Genomic DNA, 16,125 nt, shown 5'->3' on the forward strand with positions numbered 1-16,125 from the left:
AAACAGGAAGGGGTCAATAACTCTACTGGGTGTTTGTATAGACCCCCAATAGTAACAGTGACGTCGAGGAGCAGATAGGGAGGCAGATTCTAGAACGTTGCAATAATAATAGGGTTGTTGTGATTTTAACTTTCCTAATATTGACTGGCATGTCCTTGGAGCAAAGGATTTGGATGGGGTGGAGTTTGTTAGATGTGATCAGGAATGTCTCCTGATGCAATATATAGATAAGCCAACTAGAAGAGAGGCTGTACTTGCTCTGGTATCGGGAAATGAACCTGGTCAAGTTTCAGATCACTCAGTGGGAGAGCATTTTGAAGGTAGTGATTAAAACTCTACCTTCTTTACCATGGCCCTGGAGAGGGATAGGAGCAGACAATCTGGGAAAACATTTAATTGGGATGGGGGAAATATAATGCTATTAGGTAGAAACTTGGGAGCAGAAATTTTCAGGGAAATGCATGGCATTCTGCATAGGTATGTTCCATTGAGGCAGGGAAAGGACGGTGGACAAAGGAGAGGTAGTGGATGTCATTTACTTGGATTTTCAGAAGGCATTTGATAAGGTGCCACACCTGAGGCTGCTTAACAATATAAAATCCTATGGCATTACAGGAGAGATACTGGCATGGACAGAGGCTGATAGGCAGAAGGCAATGAGTGGGAATAAAGGGGGCCTTTTCTGGTTGGTTACCAGTGACTAGTGGTGTTCCTCAGGGGTCAGTATTGGGACCACTACTTTTCACAATGATTTAGATAATGGAATTGATGTCTCTGTTTGCAGATGATACAAAGATAGGTGGAGGAGTAGGCAGTGCTGAGGAAGCAATGCGATTGCAGGTCTGAGACAAATTGTAAGAATGGACAAAGAAATGGCAGTTGGAATATAGTGTTGGGAAATGTATAATACATTTTGGTAAAAGGAAGAATAGTGCCAATTATTATCTTAATGGTGAGAAAATTCAAACATCGGAGGTGCAAAGGGGCTTAGGAGTCCTCATGCAAAATTCCCAGAAGGTTCATTTACTGGTTGAGAATGGAAATGCAATGTTGACATTTATTTCAAGTGGAATAGAATAGAAAAGTAAAGAGATAATGTGGAGTCTTTATAAGACACGTCAGACTGCACTTGGAGTATTATCAACAGTTTTAGGCCCCATATCTCAGAAAGGATGTGTTGTCATTGGAGAAAATCCAGAGGAGGTTCACAAGGATGATTCTGGGAATGAAGGGGTTACCAATTGAGCATTTGGCAGCTTTGGGCCTGTACACACTGGAAGTTAGAAGAATGCATGGGGAGCTCATTGAAACCTATCGAATATTGAAAGGACGAGATAAGGTGGATGTGGAGAGGATAGTTCCTTTGGTGAGGATATCTACAACTAAAGGGCACAGCCTCAAAATTGAGAGGTGACCCTTTAGAAAAGGGGTAAGGAGGAATATATTTAGTCAGAGAGTAGTGAATCTGTGGAATGCTCTGCCACAGACAGCTGTGGAGGTCAAGACTGTGGGTATATTTAAAGCAAAATGTGTTAGTTTCCTGATTGGTCAGGGTATCAAAGGTTATGGTGAAAAGGCTATGGATATGGGGTTGAATGAGCTCTGGGATCAGCCATGATGAAATAGTGGAGCAAGCTCAATGGGCTGAATGGCCTAATTCTGCTGCTGTCTATGGTCTTATGACAAATAACAACGGACCCAGCAAGGATCCCTGTGGCACTTCACTATTCACAGGCCTCCAGTCAGAGAGGCAACTATCAACTACCACTCTCTGGCCTCTACAATAAAGCCAATATCTAATGCAATTTACTCCCTCATCCTGAATATCCTTGACTAGCCTCCCATGGGGGACCTTGTCAAGTGCCCTACTAAAGTCCACTGCCTTGTCCTTATCCACTTTCCTCGTAACTTCCGCGAAAAACTCTATGAGATTGGTTAGACATGAACTACCATACATGAAGCTATGCTGACTATCCTTAATCAGTCTATGTTTATCCAAATACTGATATATTCAGTCCCTTAAAATGCCTTCCAATAACTTTCCCACAACTAATGTCAGACTCATCAGCCTATAATTTCCTGGTTTACAGCTTAGAGCCTTTTTTTTAAACAGCAAACAACATTGGCTATCCTCCAATCCTCTGGTACCTCTCCCATCGCTGCAGGTTTTCTGTGTTTCTATATCTATTAAGTCCCTAGCGATTTCTGCACTTCCTCCCGCAGGGCCTGAGGGAACTCCTTGTCAGGCCCCAAGGATTTATCCACTGATTTTCCTCAGGATAGCTAACACCTCTTCCTCTGTAATCTGTACAGAGTCCATGAAACTGATGCCGCTTTCTCCTGATTAAATACAGATGTAAAGAACACATTTATCTGCCCTATCTGTTTTGGCTCCACACATGGCTTACCATTCTGGTCTTCCAGAGGATCAATTTTGTCCCTTGTAATCCTTTTGCTCTTAACATATTGTAGAAATCTTTAGGATTCTCCCTCACCTTGTCTGCTAGAGCAACTTCATGCCTTCTTTCAGCCCTCCTGATTACTTTCCTAAGAGTTCTCTTGCATTTCTTGTATTCCATAAGCACCTCATTTCTTCCTACCTGCCTATACCTGTTATGCACCTTTTTTTTTCTCTTAACTATGACTCAATATCTCTTGAAAACCAAGATTCCCTATTCTTGTTATCTTTACCTTTTGTTCTGACAGGCACATTCAAACTTTGTACTCTCAAAGTTTCGGTTTTGAAGGCCTCCCATTTACTAAGTACCTTTGCCAGAAACCAGTCTGTCCCAATCCACACTTGCCAGATAATTTCTAATACCATCAAAATTAGCCTTTCTCAAATTTAGAATCTCAATCTGTGGACCAAACCTATCTTTTTGCAATATTTACTTTGAAAGTAATGGCATTGTGGTCATTGGGTGCAAATTCTATCCCATCTAGTCCTTTTACACTATGGAATTCTCTGTCAATATCTGGGAAGTTAAAATTACCTACTGTAACAATCTTATATATCTTGCAACAGTCTGTGATCTCTTTACAAATATGCACCTCTAAATCCCTTGGACAGTTGGGTGGTCTGAAATACAGACACCGTTAACGTGGTCATACCTTTCTTATTACTCAATTCTTTCCATAACTCCTCACTAGACAAGTCTGTCCTGATGGAGCACTGCTGTGCCATTTTCCCTGGCGAGTAACACCACCTCTCCTCCTTTAATCCCTCCCACTTTGTCATGTCTAAAACAACGGAACCCCGGAATATTGAGCTGCCTCCTGTGACCAAGTCTCACTAATAGTTACAGTATCATAATTCCAGGTGTTGATCCATGCCTTGAACTCAATCGCCTTCCTTATGATACTTCTTGTATTGAAATATATGTAGCTCAGAACACTAATCACACAATGCTCAACTGTTCAATTCCTGACTTTGAGGTCTTGCCAACCTCTGCCTCCTCAACCTCTCCACTAACTGTTCTGGCACTCTGGTTTAAACCCCACTGTGCAGCATTAGGAAATCTTCCCGCTGTGAAATTAGTTCCCCTTCAGTTCAGGTGCAAGCTGTCCCTTCTGTGCAGGTCCCACCTTCCCTGGAAGACAGCCCAGTGATCCAAAAATCTTCTGCCCTCCCTCCTACACCAACTCCTTAGCCACGTATTAAACTGTATAATCTTCCTAGTTCTGGCTTCACTAGAATGTGGCATGGGTAGCAATCCTGAGATCACAACCCTGCAGTGCCTGCCCTTTGTCTTAGCAACTCACTCCATATGCAGAACCTTGATACGTCCTACCATGACAATGGTACATACATGGGCTATGACTTCTGACTGTTCACCCTCCCACTTAAGAATGCTGAGGATCAATCTGAGATGTCCCAGACTCTGGCGTCTGGGAATCTCTTTCTCACCTACCAAACCTCCTTTCTGTTCTCCTAAATAACAAACCCCCTATCACCACAGCGCCTCTTCTTCTCCTTTCCTTCTGAGTTCAGAGGCAGACACAATGCCAGAGACCTGACCTCTGTAACTTTCCTCTGCTAGGTCATCACCCCCTCACCCAACTAGCATCCAAAGTGGAATACATTGTTGAGGGGGACTGCCATAGGGATGCTCTGTACTCTCTTTAACACCTTTCCCCCTCCTGACTGTCACCTAGTTTCCTGTGTCCTGTACCTTGGGTGTAACTACCTCTCTATATGTCCTCTCTATCCCCCCTTCAGCCTCCCGAATGATCCAGAGTTCATCCAGTTCCAACTCCAACACCTTAATGCAGTTTGTTAGAAGCTGCAGCTGGATGCACTTCTCGCAGATGTAGTTGTCAAGGACACTGTAAGTCTCCCTGCCTCCCCATATCCCACACAAGGAGCATTCCACTATCCTCCCTGGCACCTCCAATGTTCTAACTGAACAAATGTAAAGAAAGAAGAACCATAAACTGAATATACAATAAAGATCAAGAAACCCAGCACTGTTCCCTTACCCACTGGTCTGAGCTGCACTCATTCAGACCAAGGAAGAGCTGAACCCTCAAAATTTCCACTCTAACTCTGACGACGGCTACTTCACTTGCTCTTGCCTTCCTTATTCCTTCTTACTAATCAATCCCAAACGCCAATTGGCTGCTGGTCAAAACTCCAAAAAAAAACTGTGGCGAGTTGCTCTCTTTTATACTCGGTCAGCGAATCTGAGTGAACTTCGATCCTCTCAAGCTTCTGATCTCCCAATCAGTCACTGGTCAAAGTTCCAAAAACCTGCTGCGAGTTGATGCCTTTCATACGGTGAAGATTTATGAGGATGCTGCTTGGACCAGGGAGCCTGACATATAGGGAGTGGTTCTTTGAAATGTAGAATGAGAGGTGACTTCATAGAATTAAGTGAATACCCCCAATGGTGCTGCAGACATTTCATTAGAGACTTTTATTTCGTAGTTCAAGATTTTACAACTCAAAAGCAGTCAGTCATGGAAATAAATTTTGCCAATGATAAACAGACTGATTTTCAAATACATGCAAATTTATTCAGTAATTACTGTAGTACATTTTTTGCTTCATTTAGCAGACATCTAAACACATTAAATTATTTAGTAATCAACTATAAGAACACTTCCTGCGATCCTGTGAAAAGGTGATGCATAGAAATCACAAGCATAAAAATCTTATTATTACATTCCACAAAATGTAACCAAGTAGAAAACATCTACATTCATAGCATGGAAGACATCAGTTAGAAAAAGTTACAGCTTACACATGGAATTTGCCTGTAGTCAAGCCCACGTGATCTTTCCTTTTCCATCAATTTTCACTCCTGAACAAATGTCTATTTACATTAAGGTGCCTTTCACGGCCTCTCCAATGCACTCAGGAGCACATAAAGCCAACAAGGCTTTGTGGAATTTTTAGAGTGACTTAGATGCAATCAGTACCTTGTATCTGGAGGTTTAATGGCCATTTGCCCCCGCACTTTGAAATTAAGAATTTGATAATGAAGGAATGAAGCACAGTGTTATTTGCTATAATGGAAGCTCACAGTGAAAGTATGCAGAGCGCTTGGAAAGTCTGAGGGAATCCTCCAGGCCAGGTGAGAGGTGAGAAAGTTGGAGAAAAGCTCCATTTGGCAAGGAAGACTCCTCCCTCAGTGGAGTCATCACCATGACACTATCACCCAAGTCATACATGAAAGACAGCAAGGTCTTTATTGAGAGAGGGCTTACTGTTCGAGCATAGGACAAGGGGAACGAGTAGGTACAAGGGGGTGTCAGATGTAAGTTTTTCACACAGAGAGTGGCGGATGCGTGGAATGCACTGTCAGCGAAGGTGGTAGAGGCCGATACAATAAGGTCTTTTAAGGGACTCAGATAGATAGGTGGAGCTTAGAAAAATAGAGGGCTACGTGATAGGGAAATTCTAGGCAGTTTCTAGAGTAGGTTACATGGTCGGTACAACATTGTGGGCTGAAGTGCCTGTAATGTGCTGTAGGTTTTCTATGTTCTGTCTTCTAATAGGGAAATGACAAGAGGGTGATCAGAAGAAAGGATGGGGCCTCTACAAAGTGGAAGGGCAAAGGATCACAAGAGACACAAGTCTCCAAGAATTTATGGAACTTCAGGACTCTAACTCTGCCATGGATGGTCCCAAACCTGGCTGTGAAATGAGGAGGATTGAGCATGAGGCAAGCAACACCATCCCGTAAAACCCAGTGCTACAGAAACGCCAATAGAAGCTCTAAAGACCTCATCCCTGGGAGAGTAAGAATAAACCAAGTAGATGGGCTACACCTGGAGACAGTACTGTGAAAGACTGGTGCAGGATAAAGGAGTCTGGTGAGCTACTGTCGGCAGTAGGGTTGATGGGCTTAAGTCTAAAATGACTTTGACTCCTGAAAGGAAATTTGGAAGAGTTTGTCTAGGGTGAAGCAGGAATCAGTGGACAATGGAATAGTTGTCTGAGAGTGTATTCATGCTTCTGAGTAAAGAGGTCCGGTGTGTTCTTGTGGGTGTGGCTGTCATTGAGGGTAGATATCAAGAACCAAAGATGATCATTGTGCAAGGAAATGAGATTTCAGAGCAGGTTCATAGATAAGTCGTGCTCAATGAATATAGATGGAATTGTGGAACTTACATGATTACTACGGCACAAAAAGAACCATGCAGCTCCCAGGACAGCACTTTTCTTCCTTTATTTCCACCACCAGTTCCTTTTCTTCCTGAACCTCTGCAAATTAATTCTCTGCCTGATATGTCCATTGTTCGCTTTTGATGCCTTTTGCCTTTAGCCTCCAGTAAGGGGTAATCTAAAGTGGCTGTTAAGTACCTGTGTGTCTCTGTCATGTAGGAGGGATGCAGGGAGGAACCCATCTGATCACAGGGAGAGCGTGTAGACTTTGAGGGCATGGTTGAACCGTGGTACTGTGAAGTGATAGCACTAACTGCAGCTTCACAGTGCATAACACCATACACATGGTGTTAAAATGCAGCACACCATACAGTTTATCTGGATAATGGATTCAGAACACAATCACATGGATATTAAGGTAAAATATTAAATCACAGAACAGAAGAAAAATGATGCACACTGAAACATCAGAAATAAAACAAACTGCTGGAAGCACCAAGTGTTAAAGTGGTTGGAACAATTGCAATACAATGCAGCAGAGTAAATTAAACCCCTTGCACTTTTCATTTTCATTAAAATAAATTTGATTGCGAAACAATCACTTACTTTATGCATGAGTTTCTTCTTTTGATTTATCTCGCCAGAGTTGGGTGTTAATACAGACCCATCAGAATGGTCTGATCAGAAAAGGCCAATGAGAATTAGCCAAGTTATAAGTGACCCTCAGATAGCATCGGGATGAAACCTGAAATTGAAGGATTAATTTACAGGAAGTGGTTCCACAAACCAGACGTAAAGATGAAGCTGATAAATCTGGTTGCAACGTGACCAACACAGACGATGGACGTGGGCTAAATCTGCAATGTTAGCCATACTAGTGTGGTATGGGAACATTGATGTTGCTTTCTCCCATGTTGTCTTCCCTTGAATTCAGAACAGTTTCAGGTGGTTTGGTTGAAAGAAAAGTAGAGTAGGAGGGGATTATTTTTTTTGTTTAGGATTTTGGGAGATAGGGCATAACATAAAACAGTGAGAGACCCTTCATGAGGAAATCTGCAAATGCTGGAATTTCAAGCAACACACATAGAAGTTGCTGGTGAACGCAGCAGACCAGGCAGCATCTCTAGGAAGAGGTACAGTCAACGTTTCGGGCCGAGTCCTGACGAACTGTCTGGGCCCGAAACGTCGACTGTTCCTCTTCCTAGAGATGCTGCCTGCCCTGCTGCGTTCACCAGCAACTTTTATGAGAGACCCTTCAGGAGGGTTTGGGCTACAATCCTCTACTCAAGAGACTTTGTAACCCTTGCAAGGTTATTTGTTAACCTGGGATGTGAGATCAATGATCAGTGAATTTCTGTTAGCTTAAGGACAAGGAGCCTGTGTTTACAGATCAGCTGCAATGCTGTAGGGTGGTGAGCAGGCCACCCCTTGTGAAGCTCTAGATAGATCATATGCAGGCACGATGTACTGGCAGACAGAACTGCAGGTGCAGACACAGGAGGAATGGAGTGAAAACTGGAATAAGGTTGACCTGTTTCTTAATGTCACTCAGTCCTCACCCTGCTGCACAATGAGTGTTTGGTCTTTGATTCCTGGGTTTGATTCAGGTTTGAAATTTAATTTAATTTCTAATTTCTATATGGTCTGATATAAAGAAAAAGATGATGCTCACAAGATAGATAATCATATACAAAACAGATTTTCAAAGGATAAAAGTATAGACAATTCTAAACTATACTAAAAGTTTAATTGTTTCTTAAATGGAAAACATTTTTTTCCACTCATTATACAGGTCTCAGAATGTTTCATTATTTATGTAGAGATACAGCTCAGACACAGTCCAATGAGCCCACCACACAGCAACCCATCTATTTAACACTAACGAAATCACACAACAATTTACAATGACCAATTAACCTACTAACTGGTACATCTTTGGACTGTGGGAGGAAACTAGAGCACCTGGAGGAAACCCACACACACACACACATGTAAACTCCTGACTGACGGCACCGGAATTGAACTCCAGACTCCAATGCCTCGAGCTGTAATGTTTCGTAATAACCAGGAAATATGATGTCCCACTGACCACTTGCTGAGTATTAAACTAGGCCGCAGGTCTTGAAGGGGTGGGCAGAGCCCGTGAGCATTTCAATAAGCAAATGAGGGACTCGGCATTTGTTCAAGCCCCTAATGGACAAATTAGATAGGCTTGCATAGACACTGAGTGATTGTTTGCAAGCTGTATGGTGACACAGCAGCCTGTGGACTTCAATGAATTGGCCAATGGCCCAGTACAGGATGTAGCACAGGCCCTGTGTTGATCAAAGACCATGAGATAGAGGAGCCATCTGGCCCATCGACTCTGTTGCACCATTTTATCATGGCTAATCCAATTTTCCTCTCATCCCCAGCCTTGTGCCCTCTCCCTGTATCCCTTCATGCCCTGAACAATCAAGAATTTGTCAATGTCTGCTTTAAATATACATAAAGACTTGGCCTCCACAGCAGCCTGTAACGAAGAATTTCACAAATTCACCACTCTCTGGCTAAAGAAATTCCTCCTAATCTCTGTTCTAAAAGGACGCCCATCTATTCTGACGCAGTGTCCTCTGGTCTGACTCTCTCACCATAGGAAACATCCACTCTATCAAGGCCTTTTATCATTCAATAGGCTTCGATGAGGTCATCCCTCATTCTTATGAATTCAGAAGGCTCACAGCCATCAGATACTCTTCATACAATGAGCCATTCAGTCCTGGAATCATTTTCATGAACCCTCTTTTGAACCCTCTCCAGTTTCAGCAAATTCTTTCTAAAGGGCCCCAAACTACTCACAATATTCCAAGTGAGGCCTCAGCAGTACTCTATAAAGTTTCAACATTACATCCTTGCTTTTCTATTCCAGTCCTCTTGAAATCAATGCTGACATTGCATTTGCCTTCCTCACCACAGGCTCAACCTGCAAATTAGCCTCCAGGAACCCTGCACTAGGACTCCAAGTCCATTTGCGCCTCAGTTTCTTGTATTTTCTCGCCATTTAGAAAATAGTCAACCCTTTCATTTCTTCTACTGAAGTGCATAGAAACATAGAAATCCTACAGCCCAATACAAGCCCTTGGCCCACAAAGCTCTACCGAACCTTAGAAATTACCTAGGGTTATCTATTTTTCTAAGCAGCATGTAGCTATCCAGGAGTCTCTTGAAAAACCCTATCATATCCACCTCCACCACTGTCGCTGGCAGCCCATTCCACGCACTCACCACTCTCTGCGTAAAAAAACTTACCTCTGACATCTCCTCTGTACCTACTTCCAAGCACCTTAAAACTGTGCCCTCTCATGCTAGCTATTTCAGCCCTGGGAAAAAGCCTCTGACTATCCACACGATCAATGCCTCTCATCATCTTATACACCTCTATCAGGTCACCTCTCATCCTCCGTCACTCCAAGGAGAAAAGGCCGAGTTCTGCCTTCCTATTTGACCTACCAAAATGAACTTATCTGGGTTGAACTCCATCTGCCACTTCTCAGCCCAGTTTTGCATCCTATCAATGTCCCGCTGTAACCTCTGACAGCCCTCCACACTATCCACAACACCCCCAAGCTTTGTGTCATCGGCAGATTTACTAACCCATCCCACCACTTCCTCATCCAGGTCATTATAAAAATAACAAACAGAAGGGGTCCCAGAACAGACCCCTGAGGCCCACAACTAGTCACCAACCTCCATGTAGATCATGACCCGTCTACAACCACCCTTTGCCTTCTGTGGACAAGCCAATTCTGGATCCACAAATGGCAAATGACACTTAAAGGGTTGACGGTGGATATGCAATGGCAAGCATTTAAAGATCGCATGGATGAACTACAACAATTGTTCATCCCAGTTTGGCAAAAGAATAAATCAGTGAAGGTAGTGCACCTGTGGCTGACAAGGGAAATTAGAGATAGTATCAATTCCAAAGAAGAAGCATACAAATTAGCCAGAAAAAGTGGCTCACCTGAGGACTGGGAGAAATTCAGAGTCCAGCAGAGGAGGACAAAGGGCTTAATTAGGAAAGAGAAAAAAGATTATGAGAGAAAACTGGCAAGGAACATAAAAACTGACTGTAAAAGCTTTTATAGATATGTGAAAAGAAAAAGATTGGTTAAGACAAATGTAGGTCCCCTACAGGCAGGAACAGGTGAATTGATCATGGGGAGCAAGGACATGGCAGACCAATTGAATAACTACTTTGGTTCTGTCTTCACTAAGGAGGACATAAATAATCTTCCCAAAATAGTAGGGGACAGAGGGTCCAGTGAGATGGAGGAACTGAGGGAAATACATGTTAGCAGGGAAGTGGTGTTAAGTAAATTGAAGGGATTAAAGGCAGATAAATCCCCAGGGCCAGATGGTCTGCATCCCAGAGTGCTTAAGGAAGTAGCCCAAGAAATGGTGGATGCATTAGTGATAATTTTTCAAAACTCTTTAGATTCTGGACTAGTTCCTGAGGATTGGAGGGTGGCTAATGTAACCCCACTTTTTAAAAAAGGAGGGAGAGAGAAACCAGGGAATTATAGACCGGTTAGCCTAACACCGGTGGTGGGGAAAATGCTAGAGTCAGTTATCAAAGATGTAATAACAGCACATTTAGAAAGCAGTGAAATCATCGGACAAAGTCAGCATGGATTTTTGAAAGGAAAATCATGTCTGACGAATCTCATAGAATTTTTTGAGGATGTAACTAGTAGAGTGGATAGGGAAGAACCAGTGGATGTGGTATATTTGGATTTTCAAGAGGCTTTTGACAAGGTCTCACACAGGAGATTAGTATGCAAACTTAAAGCACACGGTATTGGGGGTAAGGTATTGATGTGGATAGAGAATTGGTTGGCAGACAGGAAGCAAAGAGTGGGAATAAACGGAACCTTTTCAGAATGGCAGGCAGTGACTAGTGGGTACCGCAAGGCTCAGTGCTGGGACCCCAGTTGTTTACAATATATATTAATGACTTAGATGAGGGAATTAAATGCAGCATCTCCAAGTTTGCGGATGACACAAAGCTGGGCGGCAGTGTTAGCTGTGAGGAGGATGCTAAGAGGATGCAGGGTGACTTGGATAGGTTAGGTGAGTGGGCAAATTCATGGCAGATGCAATTTAATAAATGTGAGGTTATCCACTTTGGTGGCAAAAACAGGAAAACAGATTATTATTTGAATGGTGGCTGATTAGGAAAAGGGGAGGTGCAACGAGACCTGGGTGTCATTATACACCAGTCATTGAAAGTGGGCATGCAGGTACAGCAGGCGGTGAAAAAGGCGAATGGTATGCTGGCATTCATAGCAAGAGGATTCAAGTACAGGAGCAGGGAGGTACTACTGCAGTTGTACAAGGCCTTGGTGAGGCCACACCTGGAGTATTATGTGCAGTTTTAGTCCCCTAATCTGATGAAAGACATCCTTGCCATAGAGGGAGTACAAAGAAGGTTCACCAGATTGATTCCTGGGATGGCAGGACTTTCATATGATGAAAGACTGGATATCTAGGCTTATATTCATTGGAATTTAGAAGATTGAGGGGGGATCTTATTGAAACATATAAAATCCTAAAGGGATTGGACAGGCTAGATGCAGGAAGATTGTTCCTGATGTTGGGGAAGTCCAGAACGAGGGGTCACAGTTTGAAGATAAAGGGGAAGCCTTTTAGGACCGAGATTATGAAAAACTTCTTCACACAGAGAGTGGTGAATCTGTGGAATTCTCTGCCACAGGAAACAGTTGAGGCCAGTTCATTGGCTATATTTAAGAGGGAGTTAGATATGGCCCTTGTGGCTAAAGGGATCAGGGGGTATGGAGGGAAGGCTGGTACAGGGTTCTGAGTTGGATGATCAGCCATGATCATACTGAATGGCGATGCAGGCTCAAAGGGCCGAATGGCCTCCTCCTGCACCTATTTTCTATGTTACAAAGCAATGTCCACTTGGATCCCATGCCTCCTTACTTTCTCAATAAGCCTTGTATAGGGTACCTTATCAAATGCCTTGCTGAAATCCATATACACTACATCTACTGCTCTGCCTCCATCAAATAGTCAGATCCTCAAAAAATTCAATCAATCAGGCTCGTAAGGCACAATCTGCCTTTGACAAAGCCATGCTGACTATTCCTAATCATATTATGCCTCTCCAAATGTTCATAAATCCTGCCTCTCAGTGCATGACCATACACTTCCTGCTGCACCCGGTGACCCTGTGATCTCTGTCTCAGAGACTGATGTTAGACTGTCTTTAAAGAGAGTGAACCCTCGCAAGGCAGAAGGTCCTGATGGAGTACTTGATAAGGCTCTGAAAGCCTGTGCCAATCAACTGGTGGGAGTATTCAAGGACATTTTCCACCTCTCACTGCTACGGGCAGAAGTTCCTACTTGCTTCAAAAAGGCAACAATCATACCAATGTCTAAGATGGATAATGTGAGCTGCCTTAATGACTATTGCCCGGTAGCACTCACATCGACAGTGATGAAATGCTTTGAGAGGTTGGTTATGACTAGACTGAACTCCTGCCTCAGCAAGGACCTGGACCCATTGCAATTTGCCTATCGCCACAATAGGTCAATGGCAGATGCAATCTCAATGGCTCTCCACATGACTTTAGTTCACCTAGACAATGCAAACAGGATGCTGTTCATCGACTATAGCTCAGCATTTAATACCATCATTTCCACAAGCCTGATTCAGAAGTTATGGAACCTGGGCCTCTGTACCTCCCTCTGCAATTGGATCCTCAACTTCCTAACTGGAAGACCACAATCTGTGCGAATTGTTGATATCTCCTCCACACTTACGATCAACACTGGCGCATCTTAGGGGTGTGTGCTTAGCCCACTGCTCTACTCTGTCTATACCCATGACTGTGCAGTTAGGCATAGCTCAAATACCATCTATAAATTTGCTGATGATACAACCATTGCTGGTAGAATCTCAGATGGAGATTAAGGGCATACAGGAGCGAGACATGCCAACTAGTGGAGTGAGGTCGCAGCAATAACCTTGCACTCAATGTCAGTAAGACAAAAGAGCTGATTGTGAAGTTCTGAAAGGGTAAGACGAAGGACCACATACCAATCCTCGTAGAGGATCAGGAATGGAGAGACTGAGCAGTTTCAAGTTCCTGGGTGTCAGGATCTCTGAGGATCTAACCTGGTCCCAACATATCAATGCAGTTATATAGAAGGCAAGGCAGCGACTACACTTCATTAGTTTGAAGAGATTTGGTATCTCAACAAATACACTCAAAAACTTCTATAGACACACTGTGGAGAGCATTCTGATAGGCTGCTTTACTGTCTGGTATTGGGGGCGGGGGTCGCTACTGCACAGGACTGAAATAAGCTGCCGAGGGTCGTAAATTTAGTTGGCTCCATATTGGGTACAAAGTACCCAGGACATCTTCAAGGACCGGTGTCTCGGAAAGGCAGCGGCCATTATTAAGGACCCCCAGCACCCAGGGCATGCCCTTTTCTTACTGTTACCATGAGGTAGGAGGTACAGAAGCCTGAAGGCACACACTCATCGATTCAGGAACATCTTCTTCCTCTCTGCCATCCGTTTCCTAAATGGACATTGAACCCGTGAACACTACCTCACTTTTTTAAGATACAATTATTTGTTTTTTGCATGATTTTAATCTAGTCAATGTACATATACTATAATTGATCTCCTTAATTTATTATTGTTTTAATTTTCTTTTTCTTCTTCTATATGATGTATTGCATTGAACAGCTGCTGCTAAGTTAACAAATTTCACAACACATGCCAGTGATAATAAACCTGATTCTGATTCTGACCTTGTGTTCCATCTGCCACATTTTTGCCCATTCTCCTAATCTGTCTAAATCTTTCTGTAGCCTTTCTATTTCCTGAAAACAATCTGCTCCTGCACCTATATTCAAATCTTTGGCAAACTTTGCAATAAAGCCATCAATTCCATCAGCCAAATCATCAACAAGTAATGTAAAATGAATCGGTCCCAACACTGACCCCTGTGGAACACCACTAGTCACCAGCAGCCAACCAGAAAAGGCTCCCTTTATTCCCACTTTTTGCCTCCTATCAATCAGCCTCTGCTTTATCCATGCTAGAATCTTTCCTGGAATACTATGGGCTCATAACTTGTTAAGCAGCCTCATGTGTGGCACCTTGTCAAAGGCCTTCTGAAAACCAAGTACACACATCAACTGATTCTCCTTTATCTATCCTGCTTATTATTTCTTCAAACAATTCCAAAAGATTTGTCAGGCAAGATTTTCTCTTGAGGAAACCATGCTGACTACAACCTATTTTATCATGTGTCTCCAAGTCCTGAGACCTCTTTATAATCAACTCCAACATCTTCCCAACCACTGAGGTCAGAATAACTGGCCTATAGTTTCTTTCCTTCTGCCTCTCTCCATTCTGGAAGAGTGGAGTGACAATTGCAACTTCCAGTCTTCTGGTACCATTCCTGATTCTTGTGATTCTTTAAAGATCATTACTAATGCCTCCACAATCTCTTCAGTCACCTCTTTCAGAACCTGAGGTGTACATAATCTGGTCCAGGTGACTTATCTAACTTCAGACCTTTTAGTTTCCCAGAGCCTTTTCTCTAGTAATGGTAGCTTCACACACTCATGTCCCCTGGCACCTGGAACTTCCACCATACTGCTAGTGTCTTCCACAGCGAAGACTGATGCAAAATACTTATTCAGTTCGTCCGCTATATTGTTGTACCCATTACTACCTCCAGCAGTCTGATATGCACTCTCTCCTCTCTTTTACACTTTATGGATCTGAAGAAACTTTAACATTACTGGCTAGCTTATTTTCATATTCCATCTTTTCCTTCTTTATGACGTTTTTTACTTGCCTTCTGTTGGTTTTTAAAAGCTTCCCACTCCTCTAACTTCCCACCAATCTTTCCTCTATTATATACCCTTTCTTTGGCTTTTACGTTGGCTTTGACTTCTCTTGTTAGCCACGGTTATGTCATCTTTCCTCTTTGGGATGTATATCCCCGACACCACCATGTTTTCAGTCACTTGAGCAGCTAGAGCTGATGGGAACCAGAGTGATAGTGCAGAGGATGAAGTAGTCAGTTTACAAACAGAGGCAATGTGTAGTAAGACAGGGAGCAAGGAGAGGCTGATGATGGGGCATAACTGCAGCCAGAAGCCTGAGTTGCAATGCAAAAGGAGGACAAATTGAAAAGGGTAAATACAGGACTGAAGGTGTTATACTTGAATGTGTGCAGTATACAGAATAAGGTAGATGAACTTGCAGGACAGTTACAGATTGGCGTGGATGACACTGTGGGCATCACTGAATCATGGCTGAAAGAAGGCTATAGCTGAGAGCTTAACGTCCAAGAATACACATTGTATCAAATGGACAGGAAGGTAGGCAGAAGGGGGTGGCATAACTCTGTTGGTAAAGAGTGAAATCAAATCACTAGGAAGAGGTGAAACAGGGTCAGAAGGTGATGAAATATTGTGGG

This window comes from Mobula birostris, chromosome 9, assembly GCF_030028105.1.
Source record: "Mobula birostris isolate sMobBir1 chromosome 9, sMobBir1.hap1, whole genome shotgun sequence".
In the NCBI taxonomy this organism is placed as follows: Eukaryota; Metazoa; Chordata; class Chondrichthyes; order Myliobatiformes; family Myliobatidae; genus Mobula; species Mobula birostris.